The sequence below is a fragment of the Orbicella franksi genome, chromosome 6 (genome assembly GCF_964199315.1).
Source record: "Orbicella franksi chromosome 6, jaOrbFran1.1, whole genome shotgun sequence".
Taxonomy (NCBI): domain Eukaryota; kingdom Metazoa; phylum Cnidaria; class Anthozoa; order Scleractinia; family Merulinidae; genus Orbicella; species Orbicella franksi.
The window spans coordinates 11172508-11187438 of record NC_138150.1 but is presented as its reverse complement, the minus strand read 5'-3'; the positions used below and the strand labels follow the sequence as shown (position 1 = coordinate 11187438).

At 37.2% G+C, this 14931-nt stretch overlaps 2 protein-coding genes across 2 annotated transcripts in view; both read right to left on the bottom strand.

Annotated features, from left to right (window-relative positions):
- The window catches only part of LOC145491182 (CD151 antigen-like), a 37162-nt gene extending 23943 nt beyond the window's left edge, over positions 1 to 13219 (bottom strand). Inside the window, exons 1-3 of the transcript XR_014049787.1 lie at positions 11932 to 13219; positions 9386 to 10952; positions 3687 to 8620 (exon numbers count right to left, since the gene is read on the bottom strand). The gene's annotated coding sequence lies outside the window, so the exon portion shown is untranslated. Of the gene's footprint in view, positions 8621 to 9385; positions 10953 to 11931 lie in introns of the transcript that reaches the window.
- LOC145489400 (uncharacterized) overlaps positions 1 to 14931 on the bottom strand; it is a 128060-nt gene that overhangs the window by 98280 nt on the left and 14849 nt on the right. The gene's annotated exons all lie outside the window — the stretch shown is intronic.

The following is a 14931-nucleotide window of genomic DNA, read 5'->3' as shown; positions in this document are numbered from 1 at the left end:
GAACCGTTCGAGTCGAAGCAGAATCTCGCTAGAGTATCGAAGTGCTGAAAAGAAAATTTGCTGAAATCTCGACCCTCGTGGAAATGTCATCATGGAAAGGCACAAATTCAACACCCGATTCCAGAAAGAAGGTGAATCGTTTCAGTCATTTGTAGCTGATCTCAGAATCCTAGCAGATACATGTGAATACGGTGTTTTGAAGGATGAGCTTATTCGTGATAAAATTGTATGTGGTGTCAGCTCTCGGCACGTGCGAAAGTAACTCTTAAAAGAACGGGATCTCACACTCGATCGCGCTATCGATATTGGCATTGCCAACGAATTATCAGACAGAAACAACACCGAGCTCTCGTCGAACCAAGTCAGCGATCCAAAGGAAGAGGTCCATGGTCTCGACAAAGGAGGTTTATCGAAGAAAGATTCCAAACCTAGCAGGGGCAGGGCCAGGGGCGGGGGAGAACACTCTGCGACGCCTGGCACTTTTTGTGTATCTGAATCATCCAACAAAAAATGACGTCACATCCGGTAAAAAGAGCGCTGAGAAGCAAAATCAAATTTGAATATGGCATAATCGTTCTCTCAGTAAGTAAAATGGCAATATTTTGCAATCGGCCAGATATTTTTAACGTTTTATTTGGCCACGATAAACAAAATTTTGTCTTCTTCCTCGTCATATCAGTTTGTTTGAAGGACAGGGTAATTATTCAAAAACTCGCTGTTTTGAAGGCGTGTTTTTTACGAAATGTCGCTATTTCTTCCTCGCTGAATCGCACAGGAGTCATCGTTTGTGTGGAAATAATGAATTCTAGGTAAGTTGCATTCAATTCAAATATCCTATTCTCTTAGGTAGGCATCACACTAAGAAAAATGCACAATGACAGGTTTCTAGACATGGGGGATCCTTATTAACAGAGGCGCATTTTTTAAAATTTACTGTTACCAAACACTCGAGAGTACTTGAGTGCTGTTAATCGTATCATTGCAAGAATTGACCCACACACATAACGCGCTTTGCAGAACTTTCTTGCCGATCGACACTAACACAAACTCATGTGTTTGCTCATCACTCAAACTGATGCCATAAAATATGTTACGATTGGTTAAGAACCTTAAACAAGATATGTTTTCCCTAAGCAATCCCTTAATTGATAAACGTTTTGTTACAGGCAGGCCGTGAACCCCTTAAAAAAAAAGCAAGAGGATTAGGTTTAACGGCGATTAAGTAATTTGGACATGTCGTGGTTTTTTCTCATTTGTAATCAAATTTATTTTTCTGTTTCAACAGTGTTAAACGTCAGCAACGCTAAGTTCCAATAACCCCCCCCCCCCCCCAGCACCACCAGTGAGGTCAAGCATGCACCTTTTAGTTCTTCAAACCCTCTCATTTGCCCTGTTTGCAGACCAAGTTCCCTATCTATTAATCCCTGTCATATTGGCAACCCATTTTGAAAGGTTAGTAAAAAATTGGGCATTATATTTCAGTGTGCTTTGTCTATGTAACCTTACATCTAGATATTTCAATCCCTATTGGAATGAGAGAACACTAGCAATACTGACAATTTTCAGTAATTCATCACTCTTTCAATATGCCATCTAAACAAATTGTTCGTAAACAGTAGTGAAATTTCATGCCCCTGCATCTAGCCATAAAAGGAAGTCTGGGAACAGGCAATAGCAACAGTGACACTGCCAGGCTAGTGAATTTTACAAGCTAATGAACTCATGTCTGACAATGATGAGTGATGGTGAAGCATGGTGCAGTGAAACTGAAGAATCAGACTGTGAGTGACATCGATAAAGTCAGTGTCGTGAGAGTGATGCTAGTGTCTGTGAACTTGGACCAGATCAGCAAAGAAAACGTTTCGTACTAGAAATTGACAGAGAACAACAAGTTTGTGCTAAAAAACTGAAGAAGCTGGCTCAGACCAGCCTTCCAGTCTTAAGGCCAGCTTCATCACTACTTACAGTACTTGTCAAGAGTTCCCGACTTGTGTATGTGGGAATGCTCTCTGTAATGACCTATATGAGGAGGCTCAGCTCAAGATGAGTACCTTTTTCAGGCTTCAGGTATAAAATGATAGGGATTTCACAAGTTGAGGTGTATGAAAGGGTAGGAAAATCTGTCATTTAGGGATTCCATTCTTCTGGTTCTAAAATGTTGAAAAGCTCTCATTTACTCTCCTCAGCCAGAATAAAGAGATTCTATAATATTGTTTATTAACTTCTTTCAAAGGGAATAGAAAAGGGATGCAGTATTCTTAAATAGGTTTGTTAAAGGGATACATTTACCCTTTTGCAATGTAAGGTCGACAAAAGAGGTGCCATTTCTATCAAAATGGTACAAATGTACAGTATATAAAAGAGTAAGGGGTAATGGACCTTGAGATAAGGCCTCTCCATTTAAAACTTTGTAGAATACCCCTTTCTGCTCCCCCCTCCCCCCACCTTGTGTAACAAAGATGTTCAAATTATTGTTTTGTGAAAAACGCCATTATTAAAAAACAAAACAGTGCCAAGAAATTAAGTAATTGTCAATGCAAGTGTCCATTTGGATTTTGAATTAAAATGGGACCGGTATAACATTATCCTTAGGTATACTTTGCAGCTTCATAAAGAGGCCCAAACTGATAAAGAAAACATGTTTTAACATTTACAATTCTATTTTTGCCCCTTCCCTTGTACTTTGTGATCTTTGTAGGGAAATTCTGAAAAGGTCCCCACCCCCCCAAAATTCAAATTTTATATACAAATCACTTTTTATCTTGAAAATGGTTTCAGAGACAACAAAACATTTTTATGGCTAGCTAAACTACTTATTAGGAAAAAAATGTTCAAGGAAAAAATGAACAGGAAGAAACAACAAATTAACTATTTTTTTCAGAAGAGCTGCTACTTGTATATTTTTTTTAACTTACATGTAGGTCAACATAATTTGTTTTCACAATTTACCACAAAAGAAAACACCACAGAAAGGAGAATTATAGTGATGGCATCTGAGCTACATTTTTAAATGGAAACATTTCCCATAAAAAATTTCCAATTATATTCTTACCAGTACAACAACATACCAAATATATTTTGCAGAGAAGTTTACTTAATTAATAAAATTAATGTAGTGAAATTTTCTATTTAATTTTTGTACACCTGATCTTACAGAGTGCAACCTTTGGTTTAACTGGTTCACTTTACTGTTAAGGAATAATTAAATAAATCACACCAGTTGGCTTTGTATCTTCATTTTTATTCTCATTATCAGTAGAGAAATCACCCTAGGCTTGTACACTGGTCCACTGATTCTCTTACGTGTATGTTAAACATGGGAAAGCAGGTTGCATCATCTAAATCATAGCATTGTATGCCTGTGTGGGGTGTATATGCCAGGTAACCACCTAACAAAAGACAAACATAAATTATGTCATTGTTTCAATGACTCACCGTAAGTGGGTATTTGCTCATTTACTACCTTAGTAAACAAGATATATTTAAGTATAGTTTTTACCTCCACTTTAAACTTTTCAAACCTACAGTTTTTTTTCACTTTCACAGAGGTTCTTAAATTCACAAGCACACCACCCACCCCCCTCAGCCCCCATTCCTACTCTCCCATAGCCAGGATCCCATTTCAACCCTCCAACATTTCCATAATCACATTAAATCAGTAATTTTTTTTTTTACTTTTGGTCTGACTTAGATTCATCTCCACTCAGCCATGAAAGCAATGGTGGCAGATTTCCGTATATTTGTTGGTCTAGTTTACTATTGCTCTCAGATTCCCACTTCCCTTTTGACAGAATTAAATTCGGTTAAAAAATAAACTACAGTAGTTTAATCAAATTAATGCAGAGGCAAACACTGAACCAGAAAATTACTATAATTTTGGAATGAGCAATACCAAAGTATAACTTACATAATTAATATCACATCTTTTCTATTGTAATTTAAGACAGTGCAGCTACTAATAGATTGACCACAAAAACCTAAAAACATGACTTTAGAAACACAGATAAGTGAGAATATTGCCAGTTTTGCTCTTGCTACCAACCACTCTGCTTTAAAAAAAATACATGGAAGATAATGACAAAGCAATAACAAAACCAACCAACCTCTGGCAATTCAATAAACACACCAAATTCCCCTCCAAAACTCTCTTCAACACCTTACAGTACATGTAAATGTCAGCAGCATAAATTCAACTCAATCATTTGGCATGCTACTATCATCAAATTTTTACCCCTTGATTCAGAATTTTTAGGAGTATCAAATAGAATTCCACTATAGATTACAAAAAGTGCTGTTTACCTTTGGAAATATCTGCATTAGTTCTGGAGATATTTAAGTTTAAAATGTGCAAAATATATGCAAATGAGAGGACTGATGATGTCATACACCAAACCCAATATTACATCAAGTGCAGACCATATATACAGAAGAGATCATTGAAACTTGGTAGCCTTATAGTTCTACAGGCAACACACTAATATGGCTATAAAAAAATATGTTCCCAATTGCCAACTCAATCTTTTCCAGTCCCCTCTAACCCAATTTCACTAATGCAGTGATTTTCAGCTTGAAAAACATTAATCAAGGCCATGACTTCGACCTTATCATTTAATAGGCTTGCTGGATCATGCAGATGAAGCATCATTGGCAAATATCAAAATGGAACTCCAAATTAAAGGTGGCCAGAAAAGCCTAGAATATCAGGGAAGGTCTGAAATGCAGTCTGTTGCCATGGTAACAAAACTGTTAAGCTCATATTATGTAGCACATCTGCAAATTGCATCGTAATAGCACTGTCCCTACTGGAGCCCATGGTTCGATCAGTAGTTTACTTGGACTATAAATTTCATAACTTTCCTGGGGGACTGAATGATCTAAATGGTATGTGGGAGACTCCCAGAATATTTGCAAGAATGTATGACTATCTCTTTACAGGTATTCATAAATAAATAACTAAATAAATAAATAAATAGACACTAACACTACTAACATGATTGAGTTTGGAAAATATATATATATATATTTTTAGTTTATGATATTTTGAAAAATTCCCCTCTCCCAGCTAACTTGCTGATCTTCTTTAATTTGGTACTTGAAATTGATAACAAGGATGCTGCACCTTGGCAACTCGTTGGCCAGGATATGTTGCACAGTCTTCACATCAGATAATGGGTCTGTACATATTATTTATGTATTTATTAAACAGAGATCTCCCCATCCCATCCCTATGGAAAAAATTCCAATTTTGATTAATACTTTTCTTTTAAAAAGTTTGGCTTTTGAGACCCTCCCCATCCTTGGAATTTCGAATAATTGCCTTAGGGTGGGTATGGACATTTTCTAGAACCACGCAATGTGCAGTACCAGAAAATATCCATACTCCCCCCAAAGAAGGGATTGGAATTTCCTGGGGGGTGGGGGTTCTATAAGACTAACAAATTTAAAGGAATGTATGGAGTTTAATTGGAATTTCCAGAGGGGTGGGGGCATCTTGGAGAAAATCCCTTCCATGGGGGAGGTATGGGTATTTTCTGGAACTACACAATAAAACAAATAAACAAACTTAAAGATAAAATGTTAAAGTATAAGTCAGTGGGACATATATACATTGATTGAAACTAACCCCAAAGACATGATTGATCATTGCAACTATACACAACTTAAGCAAAGGTGAAATTATAGCCTGAAGAAAAAATTAGGTGTGAACTGGATTCCAACCCATGACCTCTGTGATATCGCTGCAATAATTTAATTAATCAAAGTTCTATGCTACAACATACCAAACTACTAATTTATTATGAAGTGACACAGCTAAAGGAGAGTTGTCAAGATATCAACTTTTTTGTGAATTCTAAAAGATCAATATGAGTCTTCTAAATTTAAGATTATTATACCTAACAAAAGACATACAGTAGGGAACTGCACTGTGTGCTCTCTCTACACACTCTTCCAGGCAGGATAGTAATATATATACATGTATTTTCTTTTTTTTTTTTTGGAATATACTGTTACTGCATGGTCATACAAGAGGTACTAGTTGCTGCTGAGTAGTCTTAAATTAAGTGAACTAAGTGTGACAAAATATAATGTATATTAAATCTGCACCAATTCAGTACAATTTAATACTAGATTCTAATCAGCCGCAAAAAAAATTATTGTTAGCACCTGATATTACATGTACTTTGTGAAGGCTTCTGAAGGGGTTATACTTTTATAAAGTACCTGGCAGCAAGTACTATTTTGATTTACTAAAGCAAGACTGTAGTAACTGCTAAGAAAATGTGTTTGGTACATCCCAGAAAAATTGGTTGGGGGTCAGTGCGACCCTCTTCACAAAGGTTAAACCCTTAACCTATTTATGACCATAATTTGCGATTTTCCCTACCCCATTTATGACTGTTGCAACTGCCACAGTTGCCCTAAACATAAGTTTTGAAGGACTTTTGTTGATGGTCTTATCGATAATGATGAAAACTGAGGTAGCTTATTCTAAAAAACATACCAAATTAAAGACTAGAGGGCAAAAGCCTTACCCTAGAGTATTTATGACCAAAACAGCTGAATAACCATACCCTTTGGGGCTGCAAATAGCTATGTATAGCACATAGAGGAGAGTTCCCCCCCCCCCCTCCTGCTGGAGCAGGAATGAAAATATTATTGCCTTGATGACATAATAAAGATAAAATCTCAAAATAATCAAGAGTTACATGTATGCATGGGACTTCACTATCAAAATGATGCCTGTTGCTTACTGTAAATTGCATAAATTACTCCTACAATGTGCCAGACTTCTGTTAATCTGGTCACCAACAGGCCAAAAAAATCTGACTGTATAATTAATAAATAAGAAAATGACCAAATGAGCTTTTGTTTGAGCCAGAATAAGGTGGCCATAATAATGAGGTGGCTGTGTTAACGGGGGTGGCTGTAAGGTGAGGTACATTCCACAGTAGTGATAAAGATGACACTCTCAAACACCAGTACCCATAAAGATTTTGGACAGTACATTTTGCATAATCAGTTGGAAGAGGAAGAGGGATATTGGAAATAAAATAGAATGGCTCTTGTGTGCCAGAGACAACCCTTTCCCCGAGTTACCCTGGCGGAGCTAACTTTTCACTTATTTCTTTGCAAAATTCAACCAACCGTTTACACGAGACCAACATGCTGATCTTTACACCAACCAGACTTGGGTGTGAGACAATTCAGGTGGGCAAGTTGACTTGCCTTGGCAGGTAAAGTAACCAACAACTTTTCTTTGAGTATACATAAACACTTTGGCTTGCCTAACTGAAACAACTCTCGGCACGGCGAGTGTTACGTAATGCCTAGATTGCTAGATTTAAGATTTAAAGCAGCAATTTGTATCAAAGAAGAGAAAATTAACTCAGCAAAACCCACTGTGATCAAATGACTGAGGGAAACTTAAACAAAGAGGGATAGTTGCACATTTGATTATTCAGTAAGAGTTACGAATAATCATGCAGGGTCAACTTTTACTCGGTCTACAGGGGCTACATTTTCACATACAAACACTTGATAAAGTTGCCTCAAGGGGAGGGTTATCTCAGGTACCCGAGACCATGTAAATGGGACCAGTGTGTTGCCTCAAAGAACACCCCCACGATTTTCAAAGGGGAAGGTCCTTAAACAGGACCTTAACTTAGGGCGGCTTCAATGGCAGATTCCCTCTGATGGCTTGGATTTGAATAATTGATTTAACTACTTTTAAAGAGGACTAGAACTTAAAAATCTTGCTTGAATTTCGATCCAGTCAGACATAAGCTTCCATGCCGTGAATCAAGTTTTCACTGGGCGTTTTACCCTTGTGAGATAACTTTAAGAATTCCTAGGAATTCCTAGGAATTCCTAGGAATCTAAGGTGTGAATTTTCACGGTAATTCGGACTCGGAATTCCTAGGAATTCCTAGGAATTCCAAGTTTACATAGAGCTGACTTGGAATTCCAACTGAAATATACTCACCTTGAAAATTCCTTAAAATTCCTAGGAATTTCTGAGAATATCTTGGAATTTGTAGGATTTTTTGAGAATAGGTTGGAATTTTTTGGAAAATCTGAGAAAAACTGGGAATTTTGTATCATTTGTAGGCCAGAGAAAATTTTGATGATTAATGCCTAGCATTAAAATAACAAATAAAGTCACTGATATCACATCAAACAGGTTTTAAATCAATGGTTTATTACATTGGCTTTCATGAATTTAAACATAAGAAAAATTATCCTGTTTCTTTTTCATTACATCAAGAATCAAGAGTAAAACTGAAAACAGATATGAAGGTCAAACTTTTACATGTTTGATAAAAAGAGAACTTTTTCAGATAATTTACTTAATTTTTTGGTTTACAAATCCAACAATTTTCCATACACAAGATTTTAGCTTAAATTATTGTTATTATGTGGAACAAATCTGGATTTTCATGAATGTAAGGAATCAATGATAAGAACAAAACTGAGACAATTCATAAAATTAAAAAAGGCTGAGTTTGGGCAAACGTAGCTGCTGTTCAGTTATTTCTGTTGATTCTGCAGCTTCTTTTGTTGCCCTCTAATTAGGCTGTCAGCAGCTAGCCTCTTCATCTTCATCTTTGTTGTATGACACCTAAAACAAAATTAAAAAATACATTACATTGCTATGTATATGAGGTACTGTAAGACTGGGATCCAAATATTTGTGTGCTCACAGTTTAATACATGCAGCTAATTAAGACCTGACTGTAAGCTGGTTGAAATGTTAAAGGAGAAGACTTGATAACTGTGAAGGTGCTTCTCTACTATTGATAAATATGTTACATATATCTTGAGCTTACATTAGATTAAATCAAGGTTTTCCTTCTTCTATAAGTGTATCGACAACTCTCGAATTGGAGGATATATATCACGGTTTTTAGCCAAATTTAGACTTAAGAAATATTAAAAAAGACACTTAAGATATTAAAGGAACATTTAAATAATAGAGTAAACACAAAAGAATATACGGATGGACAAAAATTGATGATCAACACGGATTGCCATACAGTCAGGCTGAAACACACAGGAGATATATCAAACTATGCACACTGTGGCTGCCTCGTTGGAGTTTTTGTCAAGAACTAATTGACTGGGATCAGAGAGAACTGCTATATTTATTTCGTTTGAACAAGTGAGGCGAGAGAAACGACTTGTTATTCGCAAATCAAATTGTTTAGGCACGCACTCTGGGCAACCTAAATTGTTTCAACTTTGCTTTAGCCAGAATTCATTTCATGCCATGACTGAGTGGCCCACTCTTGTATGATTCGTGATGATAAAGTTCATTCAAAAGCTTTAGTCCAAATACAAGAATTTACTTTGCATACTATAAGGTTACTTGAATTCGATTACTCACCAAATAATTTTGTATACGGCTAATCTGCCCTTTGAATTTTTCCCCGTTGAAACATCCACAGTAAGACTTTCTTTTAGCTCCAAATCTTCGCCAAGAATAACTTGTTTCTCGATAATGACACTCACGCTGTTTTCTTCTGGTCACAAGACCGCAGCAAAAACCATTCTGATATAATTTTGGAAGTGAAATCTACTAAAACGCACGAGCGATCAACCGTTAACGCTGAATTCAAAGATGGGCGCCAAAAGAGAATGAATAAAGTGATCTTTGTCACGTTCAGTCACGACGATAGTCACATGAAAATTCGCGTGCTGTGATTGGTGCAGTTGATCAGTTGAGGAGAGAATGGAAACTGGAGAAGAAGGAGAGAGAAACTGGCAACGAGGTTGCCGGACCAGTCGCTTTCGACGGCAATTTTACAGGGATTTTCTGTTATGATAAGCTATAATTGTAAATAAATCAAACTAAGCAATGCATTGTGTGCTCTTTAAAAACCCCAAAAGCCGAAATTCACCTAAAAGGTTTAAGATCGACCTGAGGAAACGAGATAAATTCTGCGAAATAAGCTTAAGCTTGTTGTATTAGTCCACCAAGTCTATTTTGAGAGCCCACGTGTTTCAACACCCAGTCAGCACAATGCAGTAAGTATAAATTTGCAATGCTTGTCATTTTTTCCTTTCAATTATTTATAAGTATTAACATGATATGAGATCTATAGTCTTTTCAATACATCAAGATGTAGGTTTTTTTTATTTGTCATTTATTTATGAGAGTTATTTATTTGTTTCCCACTGACTCATAATCGTTTTGATTCTTTTGATTTTGTTGTGTCATGAATTAAAGTGACTGCAAGGACAAGGAAATGCAAGAAACATATTGATGATCCCACTATACCCATGCCAAAATCTACAAGATTCGACCACATAAATCGCTTAAAGCAGTCTTCACAGGCCAGTTGACGTCATCTCCCTCTCTTGCATCCCTTTTTCCTGGAGATCATTTCCAGCACCATGAACAGGACACCACAGAGTTTTCCGCTCACCTGAGTGAGATGGCTGTTGGCAAAAATGTTGTGGATGACTTTGATGGATTATGGAGTGAACCTTTATGCAAGAATTGAAGCTTCACAGAAGCATTTGATGAAATTGACTTGCCTATACCTGAAGAGACTACAGAAATACCAATTGATGTAATACACAACAACTCAGATTTGTCCACAGACAGTGATTCAGATAATGATGTTGAAGTTTCAGTTCCGACTCCACTGAAGAAATTGAGAACTCTGACACTGATGGCCATTCACTGGACTCCCCTGATGAAAGTGAAACTAATGGTTCCCAAGAAAAAAACATTTTCTGCCAAAGAATATGCCTCTATGGCCATTCTGGCCTTAATTTCAAGAACTTGTATGACAATGAGAGGCTGCTAAAGATATCCTTGTTTTAATGAAACTACTGGTAATTTGTCCAGAGAATGTCACAGTACAGTTTTACAAATGTACAGCAAGTGTGTGGAAACTGTGAGCTTTTCACTTATGACATCTGTGACAAATGTCTTCCTCTTTTTCCTAAAGTCAGAAAGGATCAAGTCAAAAATTGTTCAACAGTGGGCTATGATGGGTATGTGTGAATCTACAATTATATTAAATATATACATGCACATATATACTTTTGGTTTTATTGAAATTGTAAATAATATATATTCATTTATGCTGACAGAATTTTTTGCTTAATCTATTTATCAAATCTAAGAGCATCCATTTTTCTATCAGTTAAACTCTGGGTGTTTGATTTAAGGGTCCATACGGGCACATATACACTAACAAATCATGTTGGATCTAAAAAGCAATGTTATCAGTGCTATAGCTTTATGTTGAGTTGTCAGATTTAAACTGGAATTAATGTACATTTGTTTGGAAATAATTACCTTGGAGCTTGAAAACAATAAAAAGGTATGGAACTCCAGAGAAATGATCCTGTTGATTTTTACTTAATTCACAGAAACTGATTCATGCACTGAGTTCATCTTTAATTTTGACATTTTGGGAAATTTACAGAAATTTCCAACAATGTTTCATGTGTTTTAGCTATTCCCAAAAATTCCTAGATATTCCAAACACATTTTTTAAAACAGTCTGGGAAATAATAGGAGTTCCTAGGAATTCCCAATAATTGCCAGTCATACTTTTCACTATTCCCAAATATTCCCAGAAATTCCAAGGTCTTGGATTAAGCATAATTTGTATGACTTGGAATAACTTGGAATTCCTAGGAATTCCTAGGAATTCCCAATAATTCCCAGTCATACTTCCACTATTCCCAAATATTCCCAGAAATTCCAAGGTCTTGGATAAAGCATAATTTGCATGTCTTGGAATAACTTGGAATTCCTAGGAATTCCCAGACTACTGGGAATTTATTTCGCAGGGGTAAAAGCACTCACCAAAGAGAAAGAGACTGATGACCCCAAAGTGCCAATATATATGTACTGTATCTTACTGAAAACAACAATCTTCGTTGAGAGATGTGGGAATGTGGGATACTGACCTTCAGCATGCGATCCAGCTTGTCTCTTCAGACTACCAATACACGTGAGCCATGAGCAACAAAATCTCTGGTGACAGCGACTTTCGGAGCTAAACGGCTTCTGTTAATTATGTTCCTGTAGTACACAGTGCAAACCATGGCCAGCAATACTTCATCCAGGTTGTTGTTAACATTATAGGCTGTTGCACTTATTGTTATCACTAAATCACGAACAACAAGAACCAAAAGTCGGAACAACACCAGTTTTGCAAATGTGTAAAATTCGCCCGACGATGACGGAAGGCTCTCCGTTATTTTGCTTCAAAACAATAATAAACTTTTCTCTTCTCCCGAAAGTTTTGCTCAAAAAGTCGAAGTAATGTGTCTGTAACATCTTTCCATCCTCAATATAAAATGAAACGAAACTGATGATTTACAAATAGAGGGAAATCGTGAGTAATCGAAACGCCATTTTCTCGCTTTGTGAAACGAGTCGCGAAGCGTAGTTCTGAAATTTTCGCATTGGCATCATTCAACAAAAAATGACGTCACATCCGGTTTGAACTACGCTTCGCGGCTCGTTTCACAAAACGAGAAAATGGCGTTTCGATTACTCACGATTTCCCTTTATTTGTAAATCATCAGTTTCGTTTCATTTTATATTGAGGATGGAAAGATGTTGCAGACACATTACTTCGACTTTTTAAGCAAAACTTTCGGGAGAAGAGAAAAGTTTATTATTGTTTTGAAGCAAAATAACGGAGAGCCTTCCGTCATCGTCGGGCGAATTTTACACATTTGCAAAACTGGTGTTGTTCCGACTTTTGGTTCTTGTTGTTCGTGATTTAGTGATAACAACAAGTGTAATAGCCTTTAATGTTGGCTAAACTTCAGAATACCCGGCCACTTATTAGCATCTCATTGAATAAGAATAGCAACTATTGTTATATACCTCGTTCTTCAAAACCCACCGACACATGTAAATAAAGTGGCCGGGTATTCTGAAGTTGCTCCAAGCCGTTTAGCTCCGAAAGTCGCTGTCACCAGAGATTTTGTTGCTCTTGCCTCACGTGTATTGTTAGAAGAGACAAGCTGGATCACATGCTGAAGGTCAGTATCCCACATTCCCACATCTCTCGTTGAAGATTGTTGTTTTCAGTGAGATACAGTACATATATATTGGTACTTTGGGGTCATCAGTCTCTTTCTCTTTGGTGAGTGCTTTTAAAACGCCCAGTAAAAACTTGATTCACGGCATGGAAGCTTATGTCTCGCTGGATCGAAATTCGAGCAAGATTTTTAAGTTCTAGTTCTCTTTTAAAAGTAATTAAATCAATTATTCAAATCCAAGCCATCAGGGGGAATCTGCCATTGAAGCTGCCCTAAGTTAAGGTCCTGTTTAAGGACCTTCCCCTTTGAAAATCGTGGGGGTGTTCTTTGAGGCAACACAGGTCCCATTTATATGGTCTTGGGTACCCGAGGTAACCCTCGCCCTGAGGCAACTTTATCAAGTGTTTGTATGTGAAAATGTAGCCCCTGTAGGCCAAGTAAAGGTTGACCCTGCATGATTATTCGTAACTCTTATTGAATAATCAAATGTGCAACTATCCCTCTTTGTTTAAGTTTCCCTCAGTCATTTGATCACAGTGGTGAGTTAATTTTCTCTTCTTTGATACAAATTGCTGATTTAAATCTTAAATCTAGGCATTACATGACACTCGCCATGCCGAGAGTTGTTCCAGTTAGGCAAGCCAAAGTGTTTACGTATACTCAAAGAGAAGTTGTTGGTTACTTTACCTGCCAAGGCAAGTCAACTTGCTCACCTGAATTGTCTCGCCCCCAAGTCTGGTTTGTGATCCTCATATAAACAGTTGGTTGAATTTTGCACAGAAATAAGTGAAAAGTCAGCTCCGCCAGGGTAACTCGGGGAAAGGGTTGTCTCTGGCACACAAGAGCCATTCTATTTTATTTCCATTTTCCCTCTTCCTCTTCCAACTGATTATGCAAAATGTACTGTCCAAAATCTTTATGGGTACTGGTGTTTGAGAGTGTCATCTTTATCACTATTGTGGAATGTACCTCACCTTACAGCTACCCCCGTTAACACAGCTACCTCGTTATTATGGCCACTCTATTCTGGCTCAAACAAAAGCTCAGTCGGTCATTTTCTTATTTATTAATTATACAGTCAGATTTTTTTGGCCTGCTGGTGACCAGATTAACAGAAGTCTGGCACATTGTAGGAGTAATTTATGCAATGTGTAGTTCCAGAAAATATCCATACCTCCCCCACAGAAGATAATTTTTCTGAGTCCCTCCTCTCCCCCCCCCCCCCCCCACCCCTCTGGAAATTCCAATTGAGCTTCATACATTTCTTTAAATTTTTTGGTCTTACAGAACCCCCCACCCCCCTGGAAATTCCAATCCCTTCTGTGGGGGGAGTATGGATATTTTCTGGAACTGAACAATTTACATGTACAGTAAGCAACAGGCATCATTTTGATAGTGAAGTCCCATGCATACATGTAACTCTTGATTATTTTGAGATTTTATCTGTATTATGTCATCAAGGCAATAATATTTTGATTCCTGCTCCAGCGGGAGTGGAGGGGGAGCTCTCCTCTATATGCTATATATAGCTATGTGCAGCCCCAAAGGGTATGGTTATTCAGCCGTTTTGGTCATAAATACTCTAGGGTAAGGCTTGTGCCCTCTAGTCTTTAATATGGTATGTTTTTTAGAATAAGCTACCTCAGTTTTCATCATTATCGATAAGACCATCAACAAAAGTCCTTCAAAACTTATGTTTAAGGCAACTGTAGCAGTCGCAACAGTCATAAATGGGGTAGGGAAAATCGCAGATTATGGTTATAAATAGGTTAAGGGTTTAACTTTTGTGAAGAGGGCAGCACTGACCCCCACCCAATTTTTCTGGGATGTACCAACCCATTTTCTTAGCAGTTACTACAGTCTTGCTTTATTAAATCAAAATAGTACTTGCAGCCGGGTACTTTATAAAAG